The following is an 11,716-nucleotide window of genomic DNA, read 5'->3' on the forward strand; positions in this document are numbered from 1 at the left end:
CGCCATGCTCGCGTACGCACGGATGCCCTTCCTTCAACACATATCTTTTCTTCTCCTCTTTCCATTTCTTTCCTTCTCCTTTCTTCTTCCCTTATCCTACCCCTCATCCAACACTTCCAAACACCATTGATAACCATCTATTCTAGTTAGTTAATTAGTTAGTTAGTTATTTAGTTGATTAGTTAGTTTTAGTTAGTTTTTATTTCATTTTCCCTTTTTCATTGTAAGTGTTGGATTGTTAATTTTGTTTACCATTAATTGTTGCTGAGTACAAACGGGATGTTATCTTAACATCATTATATTTATAATCTTTGTTGGATTCTATCGTTGAGGTTATACTTTACTACTTGGTTTTGAATTCTTCATGCTTATATTTTGAGAATACCAAGTGATGAGAATCGCCTTCGAGCTTGTACATCCTTTTAAATTGCATGTTGTAGCTAGCCACCATGTAATTGGAATCCTTTTTCCCGACTAGGCAAGTTCTTGATGGATGGATGTTGTGCATTTACCTTAATGCATTGTGTTTCTTGATTATATGCATCCATATGCTTTTAGCTTGAATGCTTTCATGCTTCTTTAATGCTTGTTTTACCTAACAAGTTTATATAAAGCATCTCAAGCACACTAGGATACGTGAAGTGCATGCTTCTTTTGTGACATAACTTTTTATGCTAATGTGTGTTCTAAACCGCGCGCAATTTAGAATTCACACACTTATTTGTCATTAATGTCACACTAATTCACTCACTCAAATTCTAGTGATTAGTACCTCATTCCCAACAATGTATGCTTCCTTGTTTTTGTGTTCTCTCATCTTATGGTGTTATATTTTTATTTTTTCATGAATGACGCACCACAAGCAAAAATGGAAGCAGAAAAAAGAACACGCAGCAACCGGTTGATCTACCAGCTGAAGGTAGCAATCCGGAGAGTCTCCATACCCCCTTGCTCATCTTTGAGTGCACCGAGGATGGTGCAAACTTTTAAGTGTGGGGAGGTCGTCCGACCGATCGGCGACTTTGAGTGACAAGTTTCTAATCCCAACACTTTTGCATTTCATTTTTAGGTTTTTAGGACTTTTGTTGTATTTTCTTATTTTTGCATATATACATAATAAGCTTAGTCAAAATAATGAAATTTTTCGAGGAATTATCTATAGGGCATCTCAATTGATTTGAGTGAAAACTTTTCATAAAACTTGCTTGAATCATATATATATTGTGGAACATGATGTTTTGAGCTAAGAACACAAGCTTGTGAGATTTGAGCCTAATGGCATGGTTACATCTTATAACCACTTATTTTCCTTTCTTGTGTGCATTATTCTCTTTCTATGATTGTAATCATTGATTTGTTTAATTCTATATATCCATTATTCCTTGTATTCATGCATGTATATGATTGAGGCCATCGTTTCTTTTAGCCCACTTACCCAAATAGCCTTACTTTTTATCTTCCTTTGTTAGCCAATTTGAGCCTACGATTGACCCACTTTGTTCTTAATCTAGCACATTACAAGCCTTAAAGCGAAAAATAATAAATGTCCTTTATTTGGATCTTTGATTAGCTTAGGCTAGTGTATGTGTATCATTCAAGTGTGGGAATCTTGGGACATTGGGGGAATAAAAGGGTAATTTTGTATTTGTTGTAAATACTGGGAATTGGGTACATGCTCTCATGTATTGATTAAATGTAAAACCTTGTGCATTGATGTTTTTGCATATATTGCAAGAAAAAAATATGAAAAAGAAAAGAAAAATAAAGAAAAAATAGAAAAAGAAAAAAAAAAGAAGAAAAGAAAGAAATAAAAAGGGGACAAAATGCCCCAAGGAGAAGCTCAATAAAATCAATGCATATGGATTGTGATAAAAAAAAAAATGCATGAGTATGTAAAAAGTGAAAAGAATGGGTAGTTAGGTTAGTTTTGAAATTGTATAAGATGTCATAGGTTAGGTGGAAAGTTTAAGCTTATCAAAGATTCGAATCTCAAGCTCACTTGACCAAATATGCATCCTACCTTGACCCTAGCCCCATTACAACCAATGAAAAGACCTCATGATATATGTATGCATGCATGAAATAAATGTTGATTGTTAGAAGAAAAATAAATCTTAGAAAACATGATTAGGAGAGAATTGAGAGAATCAACCCTAAACACTTGAGCGAATAGAGTGCAAACACATCCGGTGAGGGTTTGATGCTCAATTATATGTTTTCACCAATGATCATCTTTTCATGCAAGTTTGTAAAAATATTTAATAACTCAATTCAATTGTGGATTAGACTTGCTAGTCCTTAGCCCTTGTGCATATATGCTTCTTGGAAATTAATTTATTTTGACCAAAGCAATTACATGTAGATAGTTGCATATAGTTTAGGTTGCATTTAGTTAGTTTTCATTGAATAAATGCCATACCCTTACTTCATTCCTGGTTTAAGAATGAGGACATGCTTGGTTTAAGTGTGGGGAGGTTGATAAACCCCATATTTAGGGTTTATCTTGTGCTTAACTTGGGGGATTTCATCACCTTTTACCCACATTTATAAAATGAAATACCATGGTTTCATGATTATTTTCCAATTTGTGCTTAAGTGTGAAAACATGCTTTCTAGATCCTTAATTAGCTAAATTTGATTCACCTTTGATTCCACTAAATGCATTGATTTGTTTGTTAAGTGATTTCAGGTTGAAATGGCTAGGAATGGATCAAAAGAGTGAAGAAGAAAGCATACAAAGTGGAGAAATCATGAAAAATCCAAAGAATTGGAAATGTGCATCCACGCGCACGCGCATTGTACGCGCATGCGTGGATTGCAAAAACTTCAAGGGGCGCGCACGCGCACTGTACGCGTACGCACCGATGGGCGCACGTGATTTTTTAAATAGAAAACGTGCCCAGCGATTTCTGAGAGCTGTGGGGCCCAATTTCAACCAACTTTGGCGCCAAAATGCATATAAGGACCAAGGATTGAAGGGGGAGGAAGATCATTAACACACTTTGCATCATTTACACACATTAAGATTAGTTTAGGGTAGTTTTAGAGAGAGAAGCTCTCCCTTCTCTCTAGAATTAGGAATTAGGATTAGGATTAGTTCTTAGATCTAGGTTTTCCTTCATGCTTTCTTCTTCTTCTTCTTCTCAATTCTTTGTTGTTGCATTTATGATTCTTCTATTCTTTTGTTGTAATTCCCTTTATGTTGTTTCCTTGCTTTATTGTAGATCTACTCTTGTTCCTTCTATTTTCTTCCAATTCAATTTGAGGTAATTCATAATAATTGTGTTTCTTTTCATTGTTGTTATTAATTCCTTGCAATAAGTAGTTATTAGATCTCATTGTTGTTATCAATTTACTTTGCTTTTCTTTTATGCCTTCCAAGTGTTTGATGAAATGCTTGGTTGGATTTTAGTATAGATTTTATTCCTCTTGGCTTTGGTAGAGTAATTAGTGACGCTTGAGTTATCTAATTCCTTTGTTGATTGATAATTAGAAGTTGCTAATTGATTTGGATACCACTAAAGCTTTTATTTCCCTTGGAAGTTGGCTAGGACTTGTGGAGTCAAGTTGATTCATCCACTTGACTTTCCTCTATGATTAGAGGTTAACTAAGTGGTAGCAATGGACAATTGTGGTCACAATTGAGGAGGATAACTAGGATAGGACTTCTAGTTCTCATATCTTGCCAAGAGCTTTCTTAGTTGTTAGTTTATTTCTTTTGCAATTTACATTCCTTGTTCCTTAACTCAAAAACCCCAAATATACTTCATAGCCAATAACAAAAACATTTGTTTGCAATTCCTAGGGAGAACGACCCGAGGTTTGAATACTTTGGTTTATAATTTTAGGGGTTTGTTACTTGTGACAACCAAATTTTTGTATGAAAGGACTATTGTTGGTTTAGAAACTATACTTGCAACAAGGATTCATTTGTGAATTCTAAACCACACAAAAGTCCAATCATCAGACAGCCCTTTCTGGCGTTTAACGCCAGCCAGACACCCTTTTCTGGCGTTAAACGCCAGTCTGTCTACCAATTCTGGTGTTTAACGCCTAGAATGCTGCTAGACTGGGCGTTAAATGCCCATTCTGCTATCCTTACTGGCGTTTAAATGCCAGTAAGCCTGTCCTCCAGGGTGTGCTATTTTTGATGCTGTTTTTTATTTCACTTTAATTCTGCAGCTGTTTTTGTGACTCCACATGATCATCAACCTAAAGAAAACATAAACAAACAATGGAAAATGAAATGAAAAAGTAATTAACATAGATAAATAATATTGGGTTACCTCCCAATAAGCGCTTCTTTAATGTCAATAGCTTGATAGTAAGCTCTTACAAAGCTTCACAGATACTCAGAGCATGATTGTGGCCTCCCAACACCAAACTTAGAGTTTGAATGTGGGGGCTCCGCTTGACTCTGTATGGAGAGAATTGGATGAAGCTTTTCATGCTTCTTCTCCATGTTTACAGAAGAAGATCCTTGAGCCTTAAACACAAGGTAGTCCTCATTCAATTGAAGGACTAACTCTCCTTTGTCCACATCAATCACAGCCCTTGCTGTGGCTAGGAAGGGTCTTCCAAGGATGATAAATTCATCCTCATCCTTCCCAGTGTCTAGGATTATGAATTCAGCAGGGATGTAAAGGCCTTCAACCTTCACTGAGACATCCTCTACAAGTCCATAAGCCTGTTTCATTGATTTGTTTGCTATCTCTAGTGAGATTCTTACAGCTTGTACCTCAAAGATCCCTGGTTTCTCCATTACAGAGAGTGGCATGAGGTTTATATCTGACCCCAGGTCACACAGAGCCTTCTCAAAGGTCATGGTGCCTATGGTACAAGGTATTAAGAACCTTCCGAGATCCGGTTTCTGCTGAGGTAATTTCTGCTGAACCAAGGCATTTAGTTCATTGATGAGCAATGGAAGTTCATCCTCCCAAGTCTCATTACCAAATAACTTGGCATTCAGCTTCATGATTGCTCTTAGATACCGAGCAACTTGCTCTTCAACAATATCTTTATCCTCTTCAGAGGAAGAATACTCATCAGAGCTCATGAATGGCAACAGTAAGTTCAGTAGATTCTCTATGGTCTCTGTATGAGCCTCAGATTCCTTTGGTTCCTCATTAGGGAATCCTTAGTGGTCAGTGGACATCCATTGTGGTCTTCCTCACTGGAAATCACTGCCTCTTCCTCCTCTATAGGTTCGGCCACTTTGGATATATTGATGGCCTTGCACTCTCTCTTTGGATTCTCTTCTGTATTGCTTGGGAGAGTACTATGAGAGATTTCAGTAACTCTTTTACTCAGCTGACCCACTTGTGCCTCCAAATTTCTGATGGAGGACCTTGTTTCAGTCATGAAACTGAGAGTGGTCTTAGATAGATCAGAGACTATGGTTGCTAAGTCAGAGAGGTTCTGCTTAGAATTCTCTAAGTGTTGTTGAGAAGATGATAGAAAAGGCTTGTTATTGCCAAACCTATTTCTCCTACCAGTATTATTATTGAAGCCTTGTTGAGGCTTCTGTTGATCCTTCCATGAGAAATTTGGATGATTTCTCCATGAAGGATTATAGGTGTTTCCATGGGATTCTCCCATGTAATTCACCTCTTCCATTGCAGGATTTTCAGGGTCATAAGCTTCTCCTTCAGAGGAGGTTTCTTTAGTACTGCCGAATGCAGCTTGCATTCCAGTCAGATTCTAAGAAATCATATTGACTTGTTGAGTCAATATTTTATTCTGAGCCAATATGACATTCAGAGTATCAATCTCAAGAACTCCTTTCTTCTGAGTCATCCCATTATTCACAGGATTTCTTTCAGAAGTATACATGAACTAGTTATTTGTAACTATTTCAATCAGTTCCTGGGCTTCTGCAGGTGTTTTCTTCAGATGAAGAGATCCACCAGCAGAGTGGTCCAATGACATCTTGGACAATTCAGACATACCATCATAGAATATACCTAAGATGCTCCATTCTGAAAGCATGTCAGAAGGACACCTTCTGATCAATTGCTTGTATCTTTTCCAAGCTTCATAGAGGGATTCACCTTCCTTCTATCTGAAGGTTTGGACTTCCACTCTAAGCTTGCTCAGCTTTTGAGGTGGAAAAAATTTGGCCAAGAAAGCATTGACCAACTTTTTCCAAGAGTTCAGGCTTTCTCTAGGTTGTGAGTCCAACCATATCCTAGCTCTGTCTCTTACAGCAAAGGAGAAAAGCATAGGTCTGTAGACCTCGGGATCAACCCCATTGGTCTTAACAGTGTCACATATTTGCAAGAATTCAGCTAAGAACTGATGAGGATCTTCCAATGGAAGTCCATGAAACTTGCAATTCTGCTGCATTAGAGAAACTAATTGAGGCTTAAGCTCAAAGTTGTTTGCTCCAATTGCAGGAATTGAGATACTTCTTCCATAGAAGTTGGAAGTTGGTGCAGTAAAGTCACCAAGCATATTCCTTGCATCTCCACCATTGTTCTCAGGTTCAGCTGCCATGTCTACCTCTTTTTCGAAATTTACTGTAAGGTCCTCTCCGGAGTGTTGTGCTTTAGCTTCTCTTAGCTTCCTCTTCAGAGTCCTTTCAGGTTCAAGATCAGCTTCAACAAGAATGTCTTTATCCCTGTTCCTGCTCATATGAAAAAGAAGAGAACAAAGAGAGAAGTGGAATCCTCTATATCAAGTATAGATTATGTGTCAGAGGAAAAGAAGAATAGAAGAATGAGGTAGAGCGAGAATAAGAAGAATTCAAACACAGAGAGAGGGAGAGGGTTCGAATTATTAGATGATTAGAAGAGAAATGTTAGTAAATAAATAAAATAAATAGAAAGAGATGAGAGAGAGAGTATTCGAATTTTAAGAAGAGGGAAGAGAAAAATATTTTTATTTTTATTTAATTAATTAAGTTAGTTTCGAAAATTTGAAAAAAGAAATACAACAAAATTAAAAACTAAAACAATTAGTTAATTAAAAAGATTTTTGAAAAAGTGGTTAGTGATTTTCGAAAATTAGAAGTGGAAAAGTAGTTAGGTGGTTTTGAAAAAGCTAAGAAATAGTAAACTTTTTTTAAAATTAAAACAAACAAGTCAAGTAGTTAGTTGAAAAAGATTTGAAAATAAATTTTGAAAAGATAAGAAGTTAGAAAAAGATTTTGAAATTAAAATTTTAAAAAGATATGATTGAAATTTATTTTGAAAAATAATTGAAAAAGAAATTAAAAAGATTTGATTTTTAAAATTAAAGTTGATTACTTGACTAACAAGAAACTAAAAGATATGATTCTAGAATTTAAAGATTGAACCTTTCTTCACAAGAAAGTAACAAACTTAAAATTTTTGAATCAAAACATTAATTGTTAGCAAGGATTTTTGAAAATATGAAATAAAATTAAGAAAAATATTTTGAAAAATTGGTTTTAAAATTTTCGAAAACATTAAAAGAAAAATGAAAAAGATTTTGAAAAATTTTAAGAATGAAATTCGAAAATCATAAAAAATGAAAAAGAATTGATTTTGAAAAAGATTTGAAAAGATAAAGTTTTTAAATTGAAATTTTGACTTGACTAACAAGAAACAACTAAATTTTAAAAGTTTTAGACCAAGTCAACTCAAAATTTCGAAAATTATGAGAAGAATAAGGGAAAGATATTTTTTTGACTTTTGAATTTTTAACGAGGAGAGAGAAAAACAACAAAATGAAATAAAACATAAAAATTTAAGATCAAAACAAATAATACATGCAAGAACACTTTGAATGTCATGATGAACACCAAGAACACCTTGAAGATCATGATGAACATCAAGAACATATTTTTGAAAATTTTTAAGAAAAGAAAGACATGCAAGACACCAAACTTAAGAACTTTTGTAATAGGGACACTAACAATTTGAAAATGCATATGAAAAACAAGAAAAGACACAAAACAAGAAAATGTAAAGATCAAACAAATAAAATCATCAAGAATAATTTGAAGATCATGAAGAACATAATGCATGAATTTTTTAAAATTTTAAGAAATTTAAAAAAATGCAATTGACACCAAACTTAAAATTTGACACAAGACTCAAACAAGAAACACAAAATTTTTTTGTTTTTAAGATTTTATTAAATTTTTTTGTAATTTTTTTTTCGAAATTATTTTGGAAAAATAAAATAAAGAAATTCAAAATTTTTAATAAGAATTCCAGGATTCATGCAATGTTAGTCTAAAGCTTCGGTCCAAAAGAATTAGACATGGCCAAATGGTCAGCCAAGTTTTAGCACAGAATTATAAATGAGAATCCAAAGGATCCTCCAATAGCTGCAATGATAAGTAGAAGCTTCAGTCCAAAAGATTAGACATGGCTTAATAGCTAGCCAAGCTTCAACATATCATCATGGAGCTCTAACGTGGATTTCATTCTTAAAAATTCTGAGGAACATTTTTTCGAAAACCCCTTTTTTTCGAAAATAATTTTGGAAAAACGAAAAAGAAAAAAATTATTTTTTTTTGAAATATTTTTAAAAACTTTTTGAAAAGAAAATAAAGGTTGAAACAAGAAAGAAGCTTACCTAATCTAAGCAACAAGATGAACCGTCAGTTGTCCAAACTCGAACAATTCCCGGCAACGGCGCCAAAAACTTGGTGCACGGAATTGTGATCACACTTTTCACAACTCCGGTACAACTAACCAGCAAGTGCACTGGGTCGTCCAAGTAATAAAACCTTACGTGAGTAAGGGTCGATCCCACGGAGATTGCCGGCTTGAAGCAAGCTATGGTCATCCTGTAAATCTTAGTCAGATGGATTCAATCGGTTATGAGTTTTGATAATTGGAAGATAAATAAAAGGTAAATTAAAATAAAGATACTTATGTAATTCATTGGTGGGAATTTCAGATAAGCGTTTGGAGATGCTTTGTTGCTTCTGAACCTCTGCTTTCCTATTGTCTTCATCCAATCATGCGTGCTCCCTTCCATGGCAAGCTGTATGTTGGTGGATCACCGTTGTCAATGGCTACCATCCGTCCTCTCAGTGAAAATGGTCCAGGCACGGTTTTTGTACGGCTAATCAACTGTCGGATTTCTCGTCTCGGATGAAAAATACTAGGCACAGCTACCGCACGGCTAATCATCTGTCGGTTCTCACTTGTGTCGGAATAGGATCTCTCTATCCTTTTGCACACTGTCACTGCGCCTAACATTTATGAGTTTGAAGCTCGTCACAGTCATCCCATCCCAGATCCTACTTGGAATACCACAGACAAGGTTTAGGCTTTTCGGATATCAGGAATGCTGCCAATTGGTTCTAGCTTCTACCACAAAGGTTCTAATCTTACGGATTTGAATGCTCTATTGTCAAGAGAGGCAAGTTAAATCTGTGGATCAGAGACCCAAGAGACTATACTCAGGCTATCGTCCAATGACTACGTTGAACATCATGTAGACCACTTGTGGTTGTCAGGCACGCGGATCTTGGCTAAGCGAGTAACGAAGATAGTGGGTGATTGTCACGAGTCACCCCTTCATTCTGACTTAACTGAATTAAGTATGAGAGTATATATTGGAGAAGAAGTAAGCGTGAATTGAAAGAGAAACAATAGTACTTGTATTAATTCATGAAGAACAGCAGAGCTCCGCACCTTAATCTATGAGGTGTAGAAACTCCACCGTTGAAAAATACATAAGAGAAAAAGGTCTAGGCATGGCCGAATGTTCAGCCTCCCAAATGTGAAAAATGGCATAAGATGATAAATGTCCGAATACAATAGGAAAGACTAGTATTTATACTAAACTAGTTACTAAGGATTACAGAAATTGAGTAACTAAGTGCAGATAGTGCAGAAATCCACTTCTGGGGCCCACTTGGTGTGTGCTTGGGCTGAGCATTGAGCTTTACACGTGCATAGGCCTTTTCTAGAGTTAAACGCCAGCTTGGATGCCAGTTTGGGCGTTTAACTCCAGTTCTGGTGCCAGTTCCGGCGTTTTACGCCAGAAAAGGGTCTCTAGCTGGCGTTTAAATACCAGTTCAGGCCATCAAATCTCGGGAAAAGTATGAACAATTAACATTTCTGGAAAGTCCAAGATGTCTACTTTCCAACGCAATTGAGAGCGCGCCAATTGGGCTTCTATAGCTCCAGAAAATCCACTTCGAGTGCAGGAGGGTTAGAATCCAATAGCATCTGCAGTCCTTTCTCAGCCTCTGAATCAGACTTTTGCTCAGGTCCCTCAATTTCAGCCAGAAAATACCTGAAATTACAGAAAAACACACAAACTCATAGTAAAGTCCAGAAATTTGATTTTTGCATAAACACTAATAAAAATATAATAAAAAGTAACTAAAACATGCTAAAAACTACCTAAAAACAATGCCAAAAAGCGTATAAATTATCTGTCATCAATGACCCTGGAGCTCGGCATAGTCAGCCCAAGCAGACTCAAGCCTCTCCTTAAATTCCAACAGCTCACCATAAGTACGGGTGTAGCTCTCCTTGTACTTTTTTGCTGTTTCTCCAGCCAAATTTGCAGCTGCCTCAGTGATGAGCGGATAATTTATACGCTTTTTGACATTGTTTTTAGTATGTTTTTAGTAGGATCTAGTTACTTTTAGGGATGTTTTTAATAGATTTTGTGTTAAATTCACATTTCTGGACTTTACTATGAGTTTGTGTGTTTTTCTGTGATTTCAGGTATTTTCTGGCTGAAATTGAGGGACTTGAGCAAAAATCAGATTTATACATCAAATACTTACTCATGTAAACCCTAGTAGCTAGTTTATTATAAATAGGACCTTTTACTATTGTATTAGACATCTTTGGACGCCTGGTTCTTAGATCAGAGGGGCTGGCCATTTGGCCATGCCTGGACCTTTCACTTATGTATTTTCAACGGTAGAGTTTCTACACTCCATAGATTAAGGTGTGGAGCTCTGCTGTTCCTCAAAGATTAATGCAAGTACTACTGTTTTCTATTCAATTCATCTTATTTCGCTTCTAAGATATCCATTCGCACCCAAGAACGTGATGAAGGTGATGATTATGTGTGACGCTCATCACCATTCTCCCCTATGAACACGTGCCTGACAAACACTTCCGTTCTACATGTAACAAGCTAGAATGAATATCTCTTAGATCTCTTAATCAGAATCTTCGTGGCGTAAGCTAGAATGATGGCGGCTTTCAAGAGAATCCGGATAGTCTAAACCTTGTCTGTGGTATTCCGAGTAGGATTCAATGATTGAATGACTGTGACGAGCTTCAAACTCGCGAGTGCTGGGCGTTAGTGACAGACGCAAAAGGAGGGTGAATCCTATTCCAGCATGATCGAGAACCGACAGATGAATAGCCGTGCCGTGACAGGGTGCGTGAGCATATTATTCACTGAGAGGAGGGGATGTAGCCACTGACAACGGTGATGCCCTTGCATACAGCCAGCCATGGAAAGGAGTAAGACTGATTGGATGAAGATAGCAGGAAAGCAGAGGTTCAGAGGAACGAAAAGCATCTCCATTCGCTTGTCTGAAATTCCTACCAATGAATTACATAAGTATCTCTATCCCTATTTTACTATATAATATTCGAAAACACCATTATCACTTTATATCTGCCTGACTGAGATTTACAAGGTGACCATAGCTTGCTTCATACCAACAATCTCCGTGGGATTCGACCCTTACTCACGTAAGGTATTACTTGGACGACCCAGTGCACTTGCTGGTTAGTTGTATCGAAGTTGTGACAAC

At 36.4% G+C, this 11,716-nt stretch overlaps 1 pseudogene; it reads left to right on the forward strand.

The window, feature by feature from the left end:
• Positions 1 to 10,515, forward strand: part of LOC148568120 (uncharacterized) — a 49,140-nt pseudogene extending 38,625 nt beyond the window's left edge.
• The last annotated feature ends 1,201 nt before the right edge of the window (positions 10,516 to 11,716 follow it).

This window comes from Arachis ipaensis, chromosome B4 (genome assembly GCF_059453495.1).
Source record: "Arachis ipaensis isolate K30076 ecotype BB chromosome B4, ASM5945349v1, whole genome shotgun sequence".
Taxonomy (NCBI): domain Eukaryota; kingdom Viridiplantae; phylum Streptophyta; class Magnoliopsida; order Fabales; family Fabaceae; genus Arachis; species Arachis ipaensis.